The 9,347-nt window shown below is 43.9% G+C and overlaps 1 pseudogene; it reads right to left on the bottom strand.

Annotated features, from left to right (window-relative positions):
• Nucleotides 1–4,646: 4,646 nt before the first annotated feature.
• Nucleotides 4,647–6,240, bottom strand: LOC118580049 (annotated as a pseudogene).
• Between the last annotated feature and the right edge of the window lie 3,107 nt (nt 6,241–9,347).

Below are 9,347 nucleotides of genomic sequence, written 5' to 3'. Positions count from 1 at the left end.
ACCTGTCCAGTCCATGATAATGCTACCTGAGTGTATGTTTTCAGGGGTGACCGTTTGTCATTCCCTGGGGAAGGCCATTTTTCTCAGTCCCAGACTTCCTCAGTTGCTTACACTTCTGTGAGCTTTAGATACGGGAGTTCTGTGGCTGTGTCCACTGGGAAGGGGGTGCTCTTTCGGGATGGCATCAACAGCAGGATACAAATGATCTGACAGGAGAAACGGGAAAAGAGAGACTCCTTAGGGAGGGGTGGAGGTAATAGAAGAAACAGAAGGTGGGAGGGAGATCTGAAGGGGGCTAGCAGGATAGAGCTGATCTGAGAGAGAAAATGGGGGAAGGGAGGACTTTGGGGGAGGGGAAAGAGAGGTAAATGTGAAGAAGGAAGGAGGTGGGCAATATCACAAGAGAATATCTGAAAAAGTCACAAGGAATTATCCGAGTAAAGGGCTTTTGGACTCTCTGGTTCAGCCAGTCACAACACACAGCTCATCTCCTAGGCCCAGGCTGTCTCTACTGCATCAGCTGCTGCTGTCCTCGGTGTCCTGGAATCTCTAATAACTTGAGATCACTACTGCAACTGACCTCACCTTCACCAACAACACCCTGAACTCTTTTCAGGGACCCTAATACTGTCACATGGTGCAAATCCTCAGCTTCTCTCCATGACTTTCTCAATCTTGTGCTTTCCCATGCAACTGAGGCTGTATCTTCACTAGTGGCCTTGTCTGGTCTTTCATGGTGCCAAACCTCAGCTTCTTTCCATGACCCCACAAAATCCTGTGGGATTCATGCAGCCAAAACTAGCACTACATCTACTACTCTTACACATTACCAAGGTCACCTACTAGCTTGAGATGCAACCTTGGCTCTCTCTGGATAACAGTTTCTGTGTGCTAACCCTTGAGGAAACACTTCCAAAAAGATTTCAGCTCAATGATATTGGTCTCTTCTTAATAGGGCTGACACCAGCTTCAATTGTCCCAGTAAAGCAAAGACTTTGCTTATATAGGCCGGTAGCTTATACACTATTCTTCATCCCCAGCTGACCACAAAGCACAGGATCTTAACTGAAACACATCGTATGAACAGACCTGATGATAGAGTCTGTACTTCCCTCTGAAACTCCACAAATCAGGCCTCTGTCATCTACATACATCTGGCACTCAACTTCCAGCCTCCCACAGAATAACCCACTAAGCTTTTAACACTGATGGATTTTTGCACCATCTGGTTTGGTGATACACTTCTTCATCAGCCACCACGTGAGGAGTGAGAATACTCCGTGGCAGACTCCAGAGTACTGGGAACCCTGCAATACTCCTCAGCTATGATGGTCTTACACTTTCTGTTTCCACTTCTACCTTTGAGTTTTGGATCTGGGAATCTTGGCTAGTAGAGTAACAATATCATATGTTGGACACCAATATAGAGCACATATGACCTTCTGGAGAAACTTGCCCCAATTTTTCAACATAGTGCCACCTCATATGTGTTACAGCCAAGTCCTAAAAGGTTACTGCTGTCCTATCAATCCAGCTGCTTATGAATGTTAGGAGGTAAGACCATGGTTTCCATGAACTGAACAGCACCCACTTCTTTACTTCCCCCGCCTCTATGAAGTGTGTTTCCCGCCATGTTATCTTTTCCTGAAAAACCATGAATGAATTTCTTGTTTTTTTTTTTTTTTTAATTTTAACTTTGGGTGATTCTCAGTGGCTTTCATATCATGCATTCTGATCCTACTTATCTCCCAATCCCTTCACATCTGCCCTCTGCCCTTGCAACCTCCCTGCAAAACAAAACCAAATTTAAAAGAAAAACCAAACAAACAAAGAAATTAAACAAAACAAAAAATGAGAGAGAGAGAGAGAGAGAGAGAGAGAGAGAGAGAGAGAGAGAGAGAGAGAAAAGAATCTTGTTGTAGAGTGGCCGGTTGAGTCACACAGTTTACCAGACATGCCAGACTAAGGAAAGTGTATATATTTCTTCTTCTGGATTCTATAAAGTGAAAGACATCTATCATGGGGATGACATGATCCCACATCAGCCTGTTAAATTCCAAACTCTGGACAAAGGCTGAGTGCCTATTTAACACGTCAAAGTAGACCTGGCTGCCAGGTTCTCCCAGCATCCCTCAGTCCCTACCAGTTACAGGGTATGGCTTTCATACCCTACCTTCTACCCTGAACTCTCCAGTCCAGAGATTGGGCTGCCCTTCCCCCAGAGGCTCTTCCCTATATAATCCAGATAATACTTTTGTACCTTTGGCATCCTGGCTGCTGCACCTGATTCCCCCTCTCCTCTCTCCTTCCCCTCCCCCTCTCCCCATGTGGCCCAGCTCAACCTGGTCATGCCCACCCTGGACCACCTCTGGCTACGCTCTCCCACATATCTATAATGCACCTTCTCCTCCACCATACCTAGAAGCGGTCATGTCCTTTTTCCTTCCCTTCCTCTCCCCTCCCCTCCCCTCCCCTTCCCTTCCCTTGCCTTTCCATTTCTTTTTTTCATTCACAACCCACCATCTAATGCCTGGGTTTGCATCAAAGAGCTACAAGCAAGGACTCCTGAGCTGCCCCTGGATTTTCAGCTTGGCTTGATCTCCCACTCATTGCATGGCCTACTTGACTGTCTGCCAATCTTCCTGTTTTCCAGTCTGGACATTAACCCCTCATCTCCTTTGCTCCAGCAACCCTGGCAGCAATTCCCTCCTGGCACTGGTCTGGTTCAGTAGTTTACCAATAAAGACTCTTTCCGGTCACTTCTGAAACCTCGAGAACTCTGCTGCAGCCTCTTTAAGAGGAATTCACTCTTACACTGCATATATGCAAATAGGTACATTTATTGTGTGCTGTGAGAGTTAATATTTGTAATTGAGAACCTGTGCTCATGTTGGCTAGACTAACAAGGTTAGCAATATTTTTGTTTGTTTGTTTGTTTGTTTGTTTTTGCTTTCTCGAGACAGGGTTTCTCTGTGCAGTTTTGGTGCCTGTCCTGGATCTCACTCTGTAGACCAGGCTGGCCTTGAACTCACTGAGATCCACCTTCCTCTGCCTCCCGAGTGCTGGGATTAAAGGTGTGGGCCACCACTGACCAGCAGTCAGCAATGTTATGTGTCAGATTTCTGTCATTGAAATCAACAAAACTTGTGAATTTATGATTATCCAGTACATTTTGACTTTGAGAAAGACACATAGTAGTTCATGTTTCTGGCACAGTGCTCTCACGGCAGGCTTTTTAGCATGGATTTAATTTGTGCTTTTCCTATTGGTTCATAACAGTACCTCCATTGCATCTTCTTTTATACAGTTTAACTTCCAGGTCAGAGGTTAACATGGAGGATGCTACTGCATATTCCTTTCCCTTTGTAATCCCCACTTCCACAAGCCAGTTCCTGCTGAGAGGGTGACATCTTGGCTTCAGTACACATAGCAGTGGCCACACCTCTGCAGTAGCCTGCTGACACTCTCCTCCTTTCTCTTGCTACTGGTGGGCAAGAGTACCATCAGTGTTATGCAATAAACACTCGAGCAGAATGGAAGTACCGAGGCAAGGCAAAGGCTTTTTGAAAAAAGGGTGAACTATGACCCAAACCAGGCGAGCAAGCACGGTTTTAAAGCATGTAGTAACTATGTCTTCTCCACATTGGCTAGAACCCAGCCTCATGGTCTTTCATGGTGGGCTGGTTTTAAAAGAATTGGCATGAAGGAAATGAAGTTTATAAAATATTTGCCATTTTTTATTAAAAAATAATAATAGTTTCTCACATTATCTGGAATCAGGACTGTACAATTGCTCTCCCACAAATTCATCTTTGGTTCTTCTGTGCCCCACTGTATTAGGACAAGGGCCTGCAACTTCAGGCCATAGACTGAATCCCCATAGCCTTGTTTGGAACAGAGTTAAGAAGCCATCTATGTGATGACTCAAAAGCTCTCAATTTTTGTGATCTGGCTCCTCCATGCTCCTTGTACATATACTATGCTGAACCAAACATAGGATATGAAATTTCCCTCCGCTCCTAAAATGTTTTAGAAAATCAGTTTCTCCTTTGTTCTGGAATTGTTCTCAGACTCCTCAGAGACTGCTTGGGAGATTGCTCTAAAGGCTGCTCTCTGAGGAGGCTCCTCTGCCTTCTCTAGCAACCCTAACACAGAGGCTTCTCCCCGTCTCCCTTCCTACCCATCTATCTCTCTTCTTCTTACTCTTTTTATTTCCAACTCAATCAACTTAAATGAGTTTTATTTGCTTCCCACTAACAAATCTTTATTTCCATTCATGAGAGCAGTAAGTCGACCATATTCAGCTTCCTTGCCCAGTAATTCAAAGGAAAAAACCAAAAAGATTAGTAAAGAAAAGAAAGTAAAGATTAGTGTAGGAATTAACACTCCCTAAATTTTTTAAAAATATGTGCAAGGTTGAAAAGTGTTTCAGGTTTGTACTTCCTAGTAGGAAAACATTATCTGAATGAAGACCCTGATGGCAACCACTGTAAAATGCTTCAGCCGCAGTTCATGCAGAAGGGTAGTGAGAATCTTCGAAGCACCCCAGCTCTCCCGATGAGGTCAGAGGTACACTGGTTTGTATCATTGCAACATCCAGTAAGTGAGCTATGCTACTCTTCATTCAGCAAGGGCTCTGTTTAACATTACATTTGACCTCCAAATTTGGCTGACAATTTACTGATGAGATTCATAACCTTTGGGTTGCACTGATATTTCAACATATTTGCTGGGTTCTGGGCCACATCCTTGTGGTGGTATTGTGTTCCCCAAAATATTGTGAACCCTAATAAACTTATCTGGGGTCAGAGACAGAACAGCCACCATATTAAACATAGCGGATAGGCAGTGGTAGCACACACCTTTAATCCTAGCATTCCAGAGGCAGAAATCCATCTGTTCAAGGATACAGCCAAGCTTGGTGACTCATGCCTTTAATCCCAGAAATCCAGCCTTTAATCCCATGGAGTGACCGCAGAAAGAGAAAGATATATAAGGCATGAAGACCAGAAACTAGAAGCATTTTGGCTGGTTAAGCTTTTAGGCTTTTAGCAGCAGTTCATCTGAGATCCATTTGGATGAGGACTCAGAGGCTTCCAGTCTGAAGAAACAGGATCAGCTGAGGAATTGGCGAGGTGAGGTAGCTGTGGCTTGTTCTGCTTCTCTGATCTTCCAGCATTCACCCCAATACCTGGCTCCAGGTTTGTTTTTATTAATAAGACTCTTTAAGATTCATGCTACATATCCTGGAAAGCCACCATGACTTCTGGATCCTGCATGGCTGCAAGACCCTCTGGATCACTGAGGATTTCACTGAGTCCAGGCATTCCTGCCATTCCAGGCATGCCTGTTCCCCTTCCAGGCATTCCCCCAGGGAAATTACCAGGCATTTCTCCAGGAAAACCACCTGGAAAAGAGCCATATTGAGCTCCAGATTGTCTTCTGGCTTCTTCTTCCCTCTTTGCTCTCTCATGCTCTTCTCGAGCCTTCTTCACCCTTTCTATCCTTTCTTTTATCTCTCTCTCTTCACGCTCTCGCTCATAATTTTCTCCGATGTTCAGCAATTTTTTGAGCCTGAGGCTGGACCTCTTTCAGCATTGCACTGGCATCCTCGTCATAATCCAGTTTACAGGCTAGGGCAAGATCATGAGCTGCTTCTGCCGGGTGACCCAGGAGTCAGTGTGCTTTCCCTCGCCATTTGTATGGCTGAGCTGTATCAGGGTTTATTTCAATAGCTCTATCGCTGTCTCAGATGGCAGCATTTGGCTTCTGTAACTTGACACTGGATCTCTTCGCATATAGGATTGCCAAGCAAGGATTTAGCTTGATTTAGCAAGTCAATGGCTTTCTGCAGCTCACCACTGTTTAGGGTTTCCGTGGCTGCCCCCTTCTTTCCATTTGCTTGATCCCTCATCTCCTCAGTGATCTCTCTGCATTTTCATCTCCCATCTCTTGAGGGACATCCCTGTCTGGCTCAATTACACCCTCACTGTCAATTTCCAGATCACTCTCCTCACTTGACAGTTCATCCATCTTTATGTTTTCCTCTGTCTTAGTATCTCTTTTTTCTTCCTTGGTATTTTCCTCTGACTTAGTTTTATGAGTAGCAGGTGGTACTTTACCCCCCATGCTCTCCACCCACTCCCTCAGGAAACGCATTTCCTTGGTGTGCAGGACACTCGGATCCTGCTTACACATCTTAGCAAAGGCTGGAAGGTCACTGACTTTGCAGGGATCCATGGTCTGGAGGCAGGAGGCTGGAGGCATGGGCAGTGGTGGAGACCCGACACTAGGCCCAGGCACGGGTACCAAGTAGAAGGTCTTATTCTTACTCTTAATGAAGTTCCCCTCTAAGCTTGAGGGATGCCTCTCCTTCCCTTTATAGCTCTGTTACATTTAGATCTCCATGTACTATAGTTTCTGTCCAATGTTCCTCCATGCACCTTGAAGTCCAACCATGATTCTGAGGCCCTTTGTGGTGGTTTGAATAATGGCACACATAGGCTTATATATTTGAATATTTAGTCACCAAGGAGTGGCACTATTTGAAAGGATTAGGATTAGGGGGTGTGGCCTTGTTGGAGGAAGTATGTCACAGTGGGTGGGCTTTGAGGTTTCAAAAGCACACGCCAAACCCAGAGTCTCTCTCTCTCAGTCTGCAGACCAGGATGCAGCTCTCTGCTGCTGTCCCAGCATCAGGATGCAGCTCTCTGCTGCTGTCCCAGCATCAGGATGCAGCTCTCTGCTGCTGTCCCAGTATCAGGATGCAGCTCTCAGCTACTGCTCCAGCATCAGGATGCAGCTCTCTGCTGATGTCCCATCATCAGGCTGCAGCTCTCAGCTACTGCTCCAGCATCAGGATGCAGCTCTCAGCTACTGCTCCAGCATCAGGATGCAGCTCTCAGCTACCATTCATGCTGCTGTGCTCCTCACCATAATGACAAAGAACTCACTTTCTGAAACTGTAAGCAAGTCCTCAATTAAATGCTTTCTTTCTTTCTTTTTTTTCTTTTTTTTAAAGCATTTTCTTGGTCATTGTGTCTCTTCATAGTAATAGAACACTGACTAAGAAACCCTTTCATTTTGATAAACCTCATACCTGAAGATATCTGTTTTTTAACACTAAAAACATGATATTTATTCAGTTTTCCTAATTTCGTACAATGATAAAATATAAGGTAACTATTCCATCCTTGAGGTTTAGATAGAAGGCAAAAGATAAACAAAATAAATAATTGAACAAAACCATATAATGAAAACTTCCCATCTCTGATACCCTCCCACGTTCTCAGCTACTGTCTCTCCTGCAAGGAGTCAGATGAAGGTAAATGTTTCCTCAGTAGAGACATTCTCCTTCTGAAGACTCGGTCTTTTCCCACAATGTGATTCCCAGGGAAATTAGAATTTCACGGGGTCCACCATTTTGTGAGTTTTTAGCCAAAGCAAGAGATACAAATGTCTCTTTAGAATATGCTTATTTGTACACTGTGTGAAGATGTATTGCTGTGATTGGTGTAATAAAAATCTGAAAGTCCAATAGCTAGACAGGAGGTATAGGCAGGACTTTAGGTCAGAGAAAACTCTGGGAAGAAGAAAGGCAGATTACCAGCCAGACACAGAGGAAGCAGGATGGGAAGTATGGAGATGAGGTCATGAACCATTGCCAGAATGTAGGTTAAAAGATACGGGTTAATTTATTATAAGAGCTAGTTGAGAATAAACTTAAGCTAAGGCCAAGTTTTCATAGCTAATAATAAGTCTCCATATCATTATTTGAGGGTTGGCTGCCCTGACAAAAAAGTACAACCACAGAATTAGGAATTTTGTTTCGGCTTTTTTTCTAGACTAACCAGTGTTTTTAGCTATCATCTTTTTTTTTTTTTTTTTTTGGTTTTTCGAGACACGGTTTCTCTGTAGCTTTGGAGCCTGTCCTGGACTAGCTCTGTAGAACAGGCTGGCCTCGAACTCACAGAGATCCACCTGGCTCTGCCTCCCAAGTGCTGGGATTACAGGCGTGCGCCACCACCACCCGGCGCTATCATCTTTTATCATATTTAACATACTGATGAAAACAGGATATAGAAATCGAGCAAGTATGGAGGGGACCCCGAAACAACAGTTTTAAGAATGACCTTGCTGGAGGGCAGGAGTGCCAGAAGATGGTCTTGTTTCCTTGTTATCTCCTCAATGAGCACTCCCCTCCCTGACTTAAAGTCTATATATGCCCTTGTGATTAAAACTGAGAGGATTCACCTGGACACGTTGTTAGGCTAATTGGACTGGTCAGCGCATCCCTTCCCTATATTTTACCCTAGTTTCTGCATCAAGTCCTTTAAAAGTCTCTTAGAGTAGTGGTTCAATGGTAACCTTTTTTCTGGGACCTCTCACACCCCTACATGAGCTCTGTTCTTTCTCTCCTTCTATCTTAAGTACCCACCTATGAATCCACAACAAACTTCTCTCTAAAATTCACCTTCTATGTGTTAGCTAGCATTCAGGCATTCCCATCACCATGCCATTAGGGACCAAGAGACAGCAGGACAGGTCATCATCAGCCACTAAAGATGCGACACTGTTGCCAGGATTCACAGGCTCTCCCTATGTGCGTGTGCTATATCCCCTTATAAAAGGCAAGTATGTTCTCTCCCTACTCTTTACACTTCCACTCTTGCTCAGAGGCAGCCTCTTTATCCACTTCCTGGGCAATGTCAGTAACTCTGTGGCCATTACAATAGACTTGGCTAATGTTATATTCTCTAGTTGTGAGGTAAATGCTAACAGGGGAAAATCCCCAATGGGGCATGTTACCTCTGGAGAAAAAAACAAAACAAAACAAAACAAAACAACTGTCATATAACAGTTTCTTGATTAAAAATACTTGATACCCAGTTGGAACTTTTTGGAAAGGATTAGGAGGTGAAGCCTTGTTGGGGGAGGTGTGTCACTGGAGGAGGGCTTTGAGATTCCACGCCATTCTCTGTATGATTTTTGTTTCCTTCTGGTAGATAGAGATGTGAGCTCTCAATTGTTACTCTACTATCATGCATATCTGCCTGCTGTCATCCTCCCTACCATGATGGTGTTAGACTCTTAACCCTTGGAAACTCCAAGTCCAAGATAAACTCTTCTATAAGTTGCCTTCATTGTGATATCTTACCACAGCAGTATAAAAATAACTAATGCATCAAAATTTTTTCTTATATTTCTTTCCTTCTTTCTTCTTTTTAAAACTGATTTTCCAATCATATTCCCTCCAAGTTCTTGAATATCTAGTAAAACCATTGTTCACAGCTCAGGAATAGGTATACAATTACATATCCAGCCATTTCTCATTCCAAGCATAGTTA

This window comes from Onychomys torridus, chromosome 3 (assembly GCF_903995425.1).
Source record: "Onychomys torridus chromosome 3, mOncTor1.1, whole genome shotgun sequence".
Taxonomy (NCBI): domain Eukaryota; kingdom Metazoa; phylum Chordata; class Mammalia; order Rodentia; family Cricetidae; genus Onychomys; species Onychomys torridus.
The sequence above is the reverse complement of the archived record's forward strand: the minus strand, read 5'-3'. Positions and strand labels throughout refer to the sequence as shown.